We start from the raw sequence: 9,799 nt of genomic DNA, 5'->3' as shown, positions 1-9,799 counted from the left end.
GTCTTAAGTATTCAGGCTCACAGAGAGGGAAGGACAGCAGTGACTGTCAGGGCCTGAGTAGAAGGGATATAGAGAGCATTCTGCAACCAGTGGACATTTCCAGTTGAAAAGGACCTGCAAACCTGCCATAAGATTATAAGATTGAGCACATACAGATGGATAATTTATCTTTATTTGACACTTAAATTATTAAGAGAGGTAGACATAGTTCTATGTGGAGCATTTTTATAAGAAAATTCATTTTTAATTCTGTGTCTATGCCATCCATGTGTGAGTGTGTGCCTGTGAGTGTGGTGTCTGAGCTGGAGTTACAGGTGGCTGTGAGTCACTGGATATGGGTGTGGAAAACCAAACTGAGGTCCTCTGCAGTTTGCCACCTCTAAGGCTTCAATTTAGGGTATTTTAAACCACAATATGAAACCATAGATTCGAGTGTGTATTTAACATGGTGTTATCTAAGAAGCATCCACTTTGGATCAGAAACATCCATGATGGCAATTTAATAATCAGTGACCTAAGGAAATGTCAGCAGAAAAGAGACGGGAGGGGACAACCAGAAAGGCACGAGGAAGAGGATGAAAACGCTTGTACTAGCACTATCCAGGCAATGGACTTCCTGAGAGGAACAGTACAGACTGTAAGAAGAAGTAGGAGTGTTGCATGAACATGGGGAGGCAAAAGAAAATGAGGAAATACATGACTATAAAGTGAATGTATATCTTCAGAGATGAGAGATTTAAAGGTGTAGATTAAAGTCTAAAAGAAAGAAAGAAAGAAAAAAAGACTCCATTCTGCTGAAGGAGAAGTCTCCCAACATCCTTTCTGTTTATCCTTCTAATATAATACATAACTGGATTCACTTTACTACATTCTCATTGATAATCAACTCCATCAACTTTTCTATTAAAGCCAAACGGAACTCAGTGCAGTCAGTGATGGACTGTCTGTAGGCCAAGTGCACCCTTTGTATAACTGCTTTCATAATGGCTGAAACTGACACATTGGGGCAGAAGTATCAACAACAATAGGATTGCCAAGGATCCATGATTGCGATGTGCACACAAATGGACTCCTGCCAATGACTACTTGGTATAGAGAGCAATTCAACACTAGTGTTACATTGTGGCCACAGTGGACTGTGATCTTCAGCACAGAATCCAGAAGATCCCCGAAGTCCCGATCATGCATATTTTTAACTATAGATACAACATCAAGTGGATGCTGGACGATTATGGAGCCCCTGGTTTCTAATTCCTACAAGACAAAATTAGTTTGCCTCCCTTTGACCAACTTTCTTTGTTGCTGGTTAATTAAACCCACTTTTTGATGTCTAAAAAAAGAGATTGCACAATGCAGCTCTCCTTCAGGATGCTTGTCATTTCTCAGTAACAGTGAGCTACTCAGGGGGCTGCTGGGAAATACTCCATTATAAATTGAAGGAGCTGGCAGTGAGCTGACAGACATGAATGTTGTGACAGAGGATGCTAAGGGACATAGCTGCTTCCTGACTCTGCTATGCAATTAAGTAAACCTTATGCAGTCTGTACTCCCAACATAGTTTGGAAACATCCTCTGAACATTGATTATGGTGCCTGTGTCCGTGTTAGCCTGACGATTGTACAATAAAGCTATTTTTGATTATCTTGCACTCAATTTTCTCTGTCTCCTCTTCATCAGTTGCTTTTGGTCCAGTATCACACATGCCTGTTTGCAATCTGAGGGAATCCTTAAGATATTTCTGGTCTTAAAGAAAATTCGATTAGTTAATCCATCAGTTAAATTCTTTTGGTTTAAGGTTTCTCTGGAAAATATTTCTTATTTTCTTTCTTTCTCTTCTTAATCTCAGTAGTTCTTGCTCATAACCTGCAGTGGAGCACAGAAACACAATAGACCTTCTGCCTCATATTTCAGTAAGATACTACATTGCCCCAGACATCAAAGTATATTTCATATTTGGAAATCATTTCTTTAACTATCTGAACAATTCATTTAGTCATGGCTAAATTATAAATCCATGGTCAACTATGCAGTATCTTGCTAACTACCACATTCTCAAAAGCATCCATAGACCCAAGGAATTACTGACAGATGAAGGAATTGTCTCAAATTCCTCTATCAGTCTCTATGATGAAATCAGTTGTTGACAATGTGCTAAGAGAGCAGCAAATCCTCCCTTTAAATATTCATTTTAATCCCTGTTCTTAGCTTTGGCCTTGGTCTGGGGCTCAGTTTAACTGATAGAATGTTGGGAGGATGGAGTCTTTGTAAGGCTCAGTGCAATTTGACTACTTCCTTTTCCTTCTGTCTATGATGATGTCATAGACACATATGTCAGAGATACTTCATAGACTCTATGAAGTAAGTAAAATGTGCCTCCAGTTCACTCTCATGCCCAACAATAACCTAGAGACCCACATCAACCCTCTTACAGATCTATAATAGCTAATTTAATGTTTTTTGTTTTTGTTTTTTTTTACCGTGAGTCATTAAGCTTCATATGAGGCAATATCAATAAAATCTGAAAGCCTAATGCAACAAGCAGTAAATTAATTTCATAAATAACAGTTGCCATAAATTTACAGATACAGAAAAAATTTCAATTTATTAAGCATTTATTGCCCTGCATAAAATTTTAGCTTAAACACTTTCAAAATTGTCATTTGTATCTGCGATAGTATATTTCCTTGACTTGCTTTAGTTAAAAAAAAATCTTTTCAAATGATTTCCTAGTTATTATGAAATTTATTGGAAGATTTTAAGGCTCTTTACAATTACCTGCTTTGGCAAAAAGATAATTTTGAGCTTTCCTATAAAGTAAATAAAGGAAGAAGTCTGCAGGTTCAGGGATAATGTTGAGAAGGTGGGAGAAATCCTAAGAGAATGGAACAATAGCTGACAAAATGGAATATTTTCTCAGTAGCATCTGAGCAGCCTGTCTTCCTGTCTGACATTTTCCTCTAATTAAGTTTCAGATATTGGAAAATTCACATCACTTTTTATTAGTTTTAATAGTCTCAAAATACTTTCCATTGGTGATTTGAACACACCTAGCTAAAAAGAAGAGGTAGAGAGGGGAAGAATAGGTGGAGGGGCTCATGTTTTGAAAATTTAGTCCTTTTACTTCTAATCCAAAATAGGTGATTCTCTCACACAATACACTCTGACCACAGTTTCCACTCCCTCTACTCTTCCTGTCTCCCAGGCCATCTCTTCCCCACCTCCGCGCACACACACCATCCCCCTCAGTTTCCCTTCAGAAAAGAGCAGACCTCCAAGAGACAACAAGGAAACATGACCAAACAGTACACAATACGACTAGGCAAAAGCCCTTAATTCAGCCACATAAAGATCCATGTAAATTTTTTTTTTAATATCACAGCTATGACTAATTTGTTAACAAGCCCTCCATAGCTTGTTATCATCAAAAGCCCACTAGCCTCAGCAATTTCAAACAATTTTTTCTACACTGAAACCCAAATGGATGCAAATAGAGGTACTTTGAAGGTTCTGAATTTGAAATTTAGGAGTATCCCTTTAAATTCTTTATGTTCAAGCCAGTTTAAATTTTACTTAGAGTGAATGGCAGGTCTTTATCCTTGCAGTGATCTTTCTTTCCCACCCCATCTTTTATTTTAGGTGTGCGATGACACCTCTCCAGCTTAAAAATTTAATGGTATGCTCCAGAAAATGAGGTACAGGTATTATTGCTTTATGAAAGTCTCTAAGCAATTGCAACCACAATTCATGCCATACCTTAAATGGTAATAACCATGATTCATTTTTAGAAATGGGTGTTATAATCCTACCATTAAAATTCCACAACATATTGCTACTCACAGCCATTATGGTGGAAGAGTGCATCCTAAAAGGATTCTTTTTGATAGTGTAAATTGCTGTGTGAGCTACTTGTTTTGTTGAGAGAACACTGAACCTTTCTCTGACAGGTTCCAACAAAGACACATTTCTCTAAGGTCATAGTTTAATCAGACATATGCTAATGAAAGAAAATAACTTTCTTAATTAAAAGTCATATTAAAGACATAGAATGTTCCAAAATATATACTGGTGTGTATATATATATATATATGTATAAATCTGTCAATGATGATGCATCTAATACATTTCAGAGAGGTTATTCAAGGATGCGTCTTCATTATTTTTAACAGCAGAAACCAAACTTGCGTGTCCAGGGAGTGAGTAGCCAACACAACAAGCAGAGAAGGTGACAACCTCCTGCCTTACCAGTTTCTTCTTTTAACTTTGGAAAAACAGTCTGTGCTTCTGAACAACAAGGTTCCCCTCTATAAACTTAAGTGATTGGCCTGCGTGTCCCATAAAATACTTCTAGACAAGAAATTAGCATATGACAAAGTAATTATTGTTTTAATGAAATAGAATCTTTACTTTAGGTTTTAAAATGAACTCAAATTTCATAATGTCCATGTTATGTCTAAAACCAAATTAATATAACTCTTTAAGTAAGGACTACACTCCTTCTTGGTGTGTGTAGCTCTCTGTACAGCTGGAAGGCATTAGAAAGAGAAGCTTGGGGTGAATTTTTAAATGTGTCAATGTAATGAGATGGTTATTTATTTTCATTAATCTTCAAGTATACTATCTCAGCACAAGAAGAGCTAAGCCTTGCTTGGAGATTGTGCGTGTGTAGAATAATGCAATTGATTCAAAATGATATGCATGTTATTGGTTCTCAATAATTAGTTTAGTTATAAGCTTAATTGTGTAAGAAACTTCAACACTGTTTCCGAATTATATTCAGTCTATGTGGATGTTGAAGTGAATTGTTTGACAATCACCAGGACATATTATCTGAAGTCAATGTACAAGGAAAAACCTCAAAATGTTCCTGCTAATGGATCTTGGCATCAAAATAGATGGTATTATCTATTTTCTTATGTTTCTACTCTAAATTAATACTAGTATTCAATCTATTCTTCTAAATAGACATAATATTGCATTAACTCCTTGTGACCTAATGCCCATCTCTCCATCCTCACTTCTCAAGCTATTTTCTGTAGCAAATGGTGATGAACACAGAGACCCATAATGGTCAACATGCAGAGTACTCATTCCTAAATGGGGCATCTACATCATACCCTTCCTCTTGAGGCTCAGAAATCATTGTGGAAGAAGAGTAAGAAAATTTGTAAAAGCCAGAGGTGATAGATGACCAGTAGGTCATCTATTGGTAATGTTTCCTAGACACAAGGCAGATAAACATGAGAAATTACAGGAGTATGATAACATGCAGAAGACCTGAACAAGCTCAAGCCAGACAAAATTCCAGTACAGAGTAGAGACATAGGCACAAAGTTCCACCCCTAGCTGAGGAATCATTGAAAACTGATACCTGGAGAGGAAGTGTCAGTCTTCTATAAGGATGCAACACCTGAGAGGCCACTCATACTCCAATTGATGGACTGTATCTATGCATATACTGGCAGTACAAAGTGGACTCAGTGGAAGAAAGAAAAGAATGAACATATGAAGTTTGGAAGAGATGGTGATGGGAGGGATACAAAAGGGATTAATTGCAGGGGAAGAATTGGGGAGTGGTGGACTTAATCAAAATATACTGTATGCATGCATGAAATGCTCAAACAAAAAAGCTCAGGATGCGTGTATCATATCTATACTTTATTTGGTACTTTAACTGATTAGGTCTTCACACAGGTACCAATTATTCTAAGACATCTTTAACAGATGTTGGACTACATTTCTATTTACAGACTTCCTAATTCTACCTATATATGATCCCTTTTGAAACATCCTTGACATTATAAAAGATGAAGTTAATGCTGAATTATTACAATTTCATTAATTTTTAACCTTAGCAAAAGAAAAGACAATATGTAAATTCTTCACAGTTATGTTTGTCTGAGCCTAACTGAACTAAACATATAGATGTCTAATATAGCAGACTTTCTCAGACTGCCAGGCCCTGAATCATGACACAGAGACTTATTATTAGTTGTGAACGCTCGGTCTTATTTTATGTTTATCCCACTAGCTCTTTAATTTAATTTAACCTGTTTCTCTTTGTTGACATTCCTGTTTCCTCAGGGCTTTTTACCTTTCTTTCATTCTGTATGTCCTACTTTCCTGCTTCCTCCATGTCTGGCTTGCTGGTGGCTGCCTGGCTGGCTGGCCCTCCTGGGCCTCTCTCTCTCTCTCTCTCTCTCTCTCTCTCTCTCTCTCTCTCTCTTTCTCTCTACCTTGTTCTCTCCTTGAACCTAGAATTCTCCTACTACTTATTCTCTCTGTCAGCCAGCACCACCTATCCCTCTCCTGCCCAGCTATTGGATATTCAGATTTTTAGTAGACCAATCAGGTGCCTTAGGCAGGCAAGGTGAAACAAATGCAACACATCTTTACATAGTTAAACAAATATTCCACAACAGCCTAATAAATAAATAATGAAAAGGAGAAATCCTAATGTCACTGCAGATACTGAAATGTAATATTGAGGAGTTATTGGAAGTTCAGTTTCTTGGGAAGGGAGGCATTTTCTCAATTGAGGCCCCCTTTTTTCAGGTAACTCTAGCCTGTATCAAATTCACATGAAATCAGCCAGCACAGAGAGATGTTTTGTCACTTTTATTTGGAGTTGGCTACTGCTAGGTTTTTCATACCTGAAGGAGTGATCTGCAGACATGCACACTTGCATAGCACTTATGAGAATCAATAGGTTAATTAAATAAAAGACTTGAACCTGGAAGGGAGCTGTATTACTGTTGAAGAGAGAGGGTGTGGCACATATATTGAGGTAGCAGAAGGTAGGTATGACTAAGATGCACTGTATCTACCTGTGAGATTTTCAAAGAAAGAAGAAATTACCAAATCAAAGGCAGAATCAGAAAAAAAAACGTGTTTGCATGGAATTAAAAAATCTTCTATCTAACAAAGGTTTAACACCTTTGGAACAGGAGAAACTACCAACTATACATATGACACAGGGCTAATATTCCTTCCTTTGTTGGTTTGTGAATTCTTTACATTATAACTAGATAACGTTGTTGCTTATAATGTTTCTTCCTGAAATTTCAATTAAAGTATTATGGAACATAATTGGAGATTATTATGAAAATTTTGAAATATTGATCTAATCACAGCCATAAAGAAGCCTAAAATACTACACAGCAAAGGAGAGAGAGAGAGAGAGAGAGAGAGAGAGAGAGAGAGAGAGAGAGAGAGAGATCCTGAGCACTTTTTATTCATACAAAACTAATTTTTAAGCTGCTTCTTGGATTGTACTTTGAGTGCCATACTGAAAAAGTCACCTCTGCAACCCCAAGGTCGACTACATCCTCTTTTTGTTTTTGTGTAGGATTATTATAACTTAAGATATGAGCTGTGATCTAGTTTATGCTAATTTGTAATGATGCATATATGTGTCTTCATTTCCCCTGCAGGTGGGTGTGCCATCTTTCCAGCATCATTTGCTGAAACTGTAATCTTTCATCCATTGTGTTGTCTCTATTTGTTTGCTAAGATTAGTTATATTTATTATGGTTCTACCTCCGGACTTTTAATTCTCCTGTATCAATCTTCTTCCTGGAGTTTCTTTTCATGTTTGCCCCTTTACAGTAACTCTAGAAGTTCGAAGTTATCTGAGTTTGAACTTTGTTACTCCCCTCCAAAGTTGTCCTGGCTTCTTTAGCTCTTTTGTTCACATAAACTTTAGAATGAGTGTACAGATATATTTTTTTGAAAATATGGCTTGATGGGCATTTGAGTTGAATCACATTGAACCTTCAGATGAAGCTGGGGAATACTAAAATTTGAAAATATTGGGAATTCAAGTCTATGAACATGGGGTAATTTTCTTTATTTAGTTCTTATATTTCTTCATACAGTCTTCTCTCATCTTCCTCAGGAAAGTCTTATACATTAGAATACAGCTAACATTTATTTTCTGGGCAAATAAATTGTAAAGAATATGTTTATGATTTTAGTTTTTACTTGTTTATTGGTGGCATATGGTAAGGTGACATAATTACAACATTAACTTTTAATGTTGAAACTTTACCCCATCTTTTCTCATTTATTTATAATTAATCCTCATCCTATTTACTTGGTGCTGTTTATGATTAATAGTTGAGTGAGATAGAAATACATGGTTTAAATTAAAATAATTCTTAGTATGTCATTTATCCATGACCTGGTACATATCTACTTCACAATGCATGAAGTAGCTTTCCAAATTCACAGATGCTCTAGGCTTCTTTTGATTCGAAAATAAAAAAGAGCACATTAAAGCAATTTAAAAAAAATTTTTAACATTTTTTTCTGCCCTGAAATTTAGCTTTCTTAGTGGCTGTTGTTCTGTCAAACTAAGGTAATTTGAATATAAAGTCTCCACTCTCATGATCACCCCTCAAACATGTCTTCTGGGCTGGAATCATTTCCTCTATTACTTGCTCATTTTCTTCTCCTCCTTTCTCTCCAGTAATGTGGGAAATGAACACATGACTGCTGATTTGGAATGGAATCTGTGGAGTCTCACATTAAATTTTCATTATCAAATATATTTTATGTATGCCTCTTCCACCACTAACTAAAATATTCTTGACAGAATTAGAACTAGACAAACAATCAGCTTCATGTCCTCTTTCATAACTCGTGTCCATTAGCTGCATTCAGTTCTCTTCTTTATGCTATACTGTACCCATATTTATATTTATTTATGAATATATTATTGGCCAGATTCTGAATATGAGAGCATGCAGTTATTTTTTCCATTTTGAGATTGTATGACCTTGCTTAACATTATACACTCTAAGTCCATCCATTGACCTGGAAATTTTTAAACTTCATTATTTTTTAAAGCTGAATAGTATTTTGTTACACCAACACCCCCTCTCCAGCACACACATATACATGCACACACAGATAAATTTTAATATCCATTCGTTTGATAATTTCCTGGCGTCTGTTCCTCCTGGGAGACTTTGCTTCTTCCTGTTCAAGGGCTTTCAGGTGTGCTGTCAAGTCACTAGCATGAGATTTCTCCAGCTTCTTTATGTGGGCATTCAGTGCTATGACCCTCTTAGCACTGCTTTCATAGTATCCCATAAGTTTGGGTATGTGGTGTATTCATTTTCATTGATCTCTAGGAAGTCTTTAATTTCTTTCTATATTTCTTCCTTAACCCATTGGTGATTCAGTTGAGCATTATTCAGTTTCTATGAGATTGTAGGATTTCTGTAGTTTTTTTCTGTTGTTGAAATCTAACTTTAAACCATGGTGGTCTGATAGAACACAGGAGGTTATTCCAATTATTTTGTATCTGTTGAGATTTGCTCTGTGGCCAAGTATGTGGTCGATTTTAGAGAAGGTTCCATTGGGTGCTGAGAAGAAGGTATATTCTTTTTTTGTTTGGGTGGAATGTTCTGTAGATATCATTTAAGTCCATTTGAGCCATAACATCAGTTAAGTCCATTATGTCTCTGTTAAGTTTCAATTTGGCTGATCTGTCCAGAGGTGAAAGTGGGGTGTTGAAGTCTCCCACTATTAATGTGTGGGGTTTTATATGTGATTTAAGCTTTAGTAACATTTCTTTTACATATGTGGGTGCCCTTGTGTTTGAGGCATAAATGTTCAGAATTGAAACTTCATCTTGGTGGATCTTTCCTGCAATGAGTATGTAATGTCCTTCATCATCTCTTTTGATTGATTTTAGTTTGAAGTCTATTTGGCTTGATATAAGCATGGCTACACCAGCTTGCTTCCTAAGACCATTTGATTGGAAAGTCTTTTCCCAGCCTTTTATTCTTAGGAG

General features: G+C 36.4%; 1 pseudogene; it reads left to right on the top strand.

Annotated features, from left to right (window-relative positions):
• Positions 1 to 666: 666 nt before the first annotated feature.
• Positions 667 to 1,251, top strand: LOC118596835 (annotated as a pseudogene).
• The last annotated feature ends 8,548 nt before the right edge of the window (positions 1,252 to 9,799 follow it).

This window comes from Onychomys torridus, chromosome 16 (genome assembly GCF_903995425.1).
Source record: "Onychomys torridus chromosome 16, mOncTor1.1, whole genome shotgun sequence".
NCBI lineage: Eukaryota > Metazoa > Chordata > Mammalia > Rodentia > Cricetidae > Onychomys > Onychomys torridus.
This window is presented reverse-complemented; position numbering and strand designations above follow the sequence as displayed.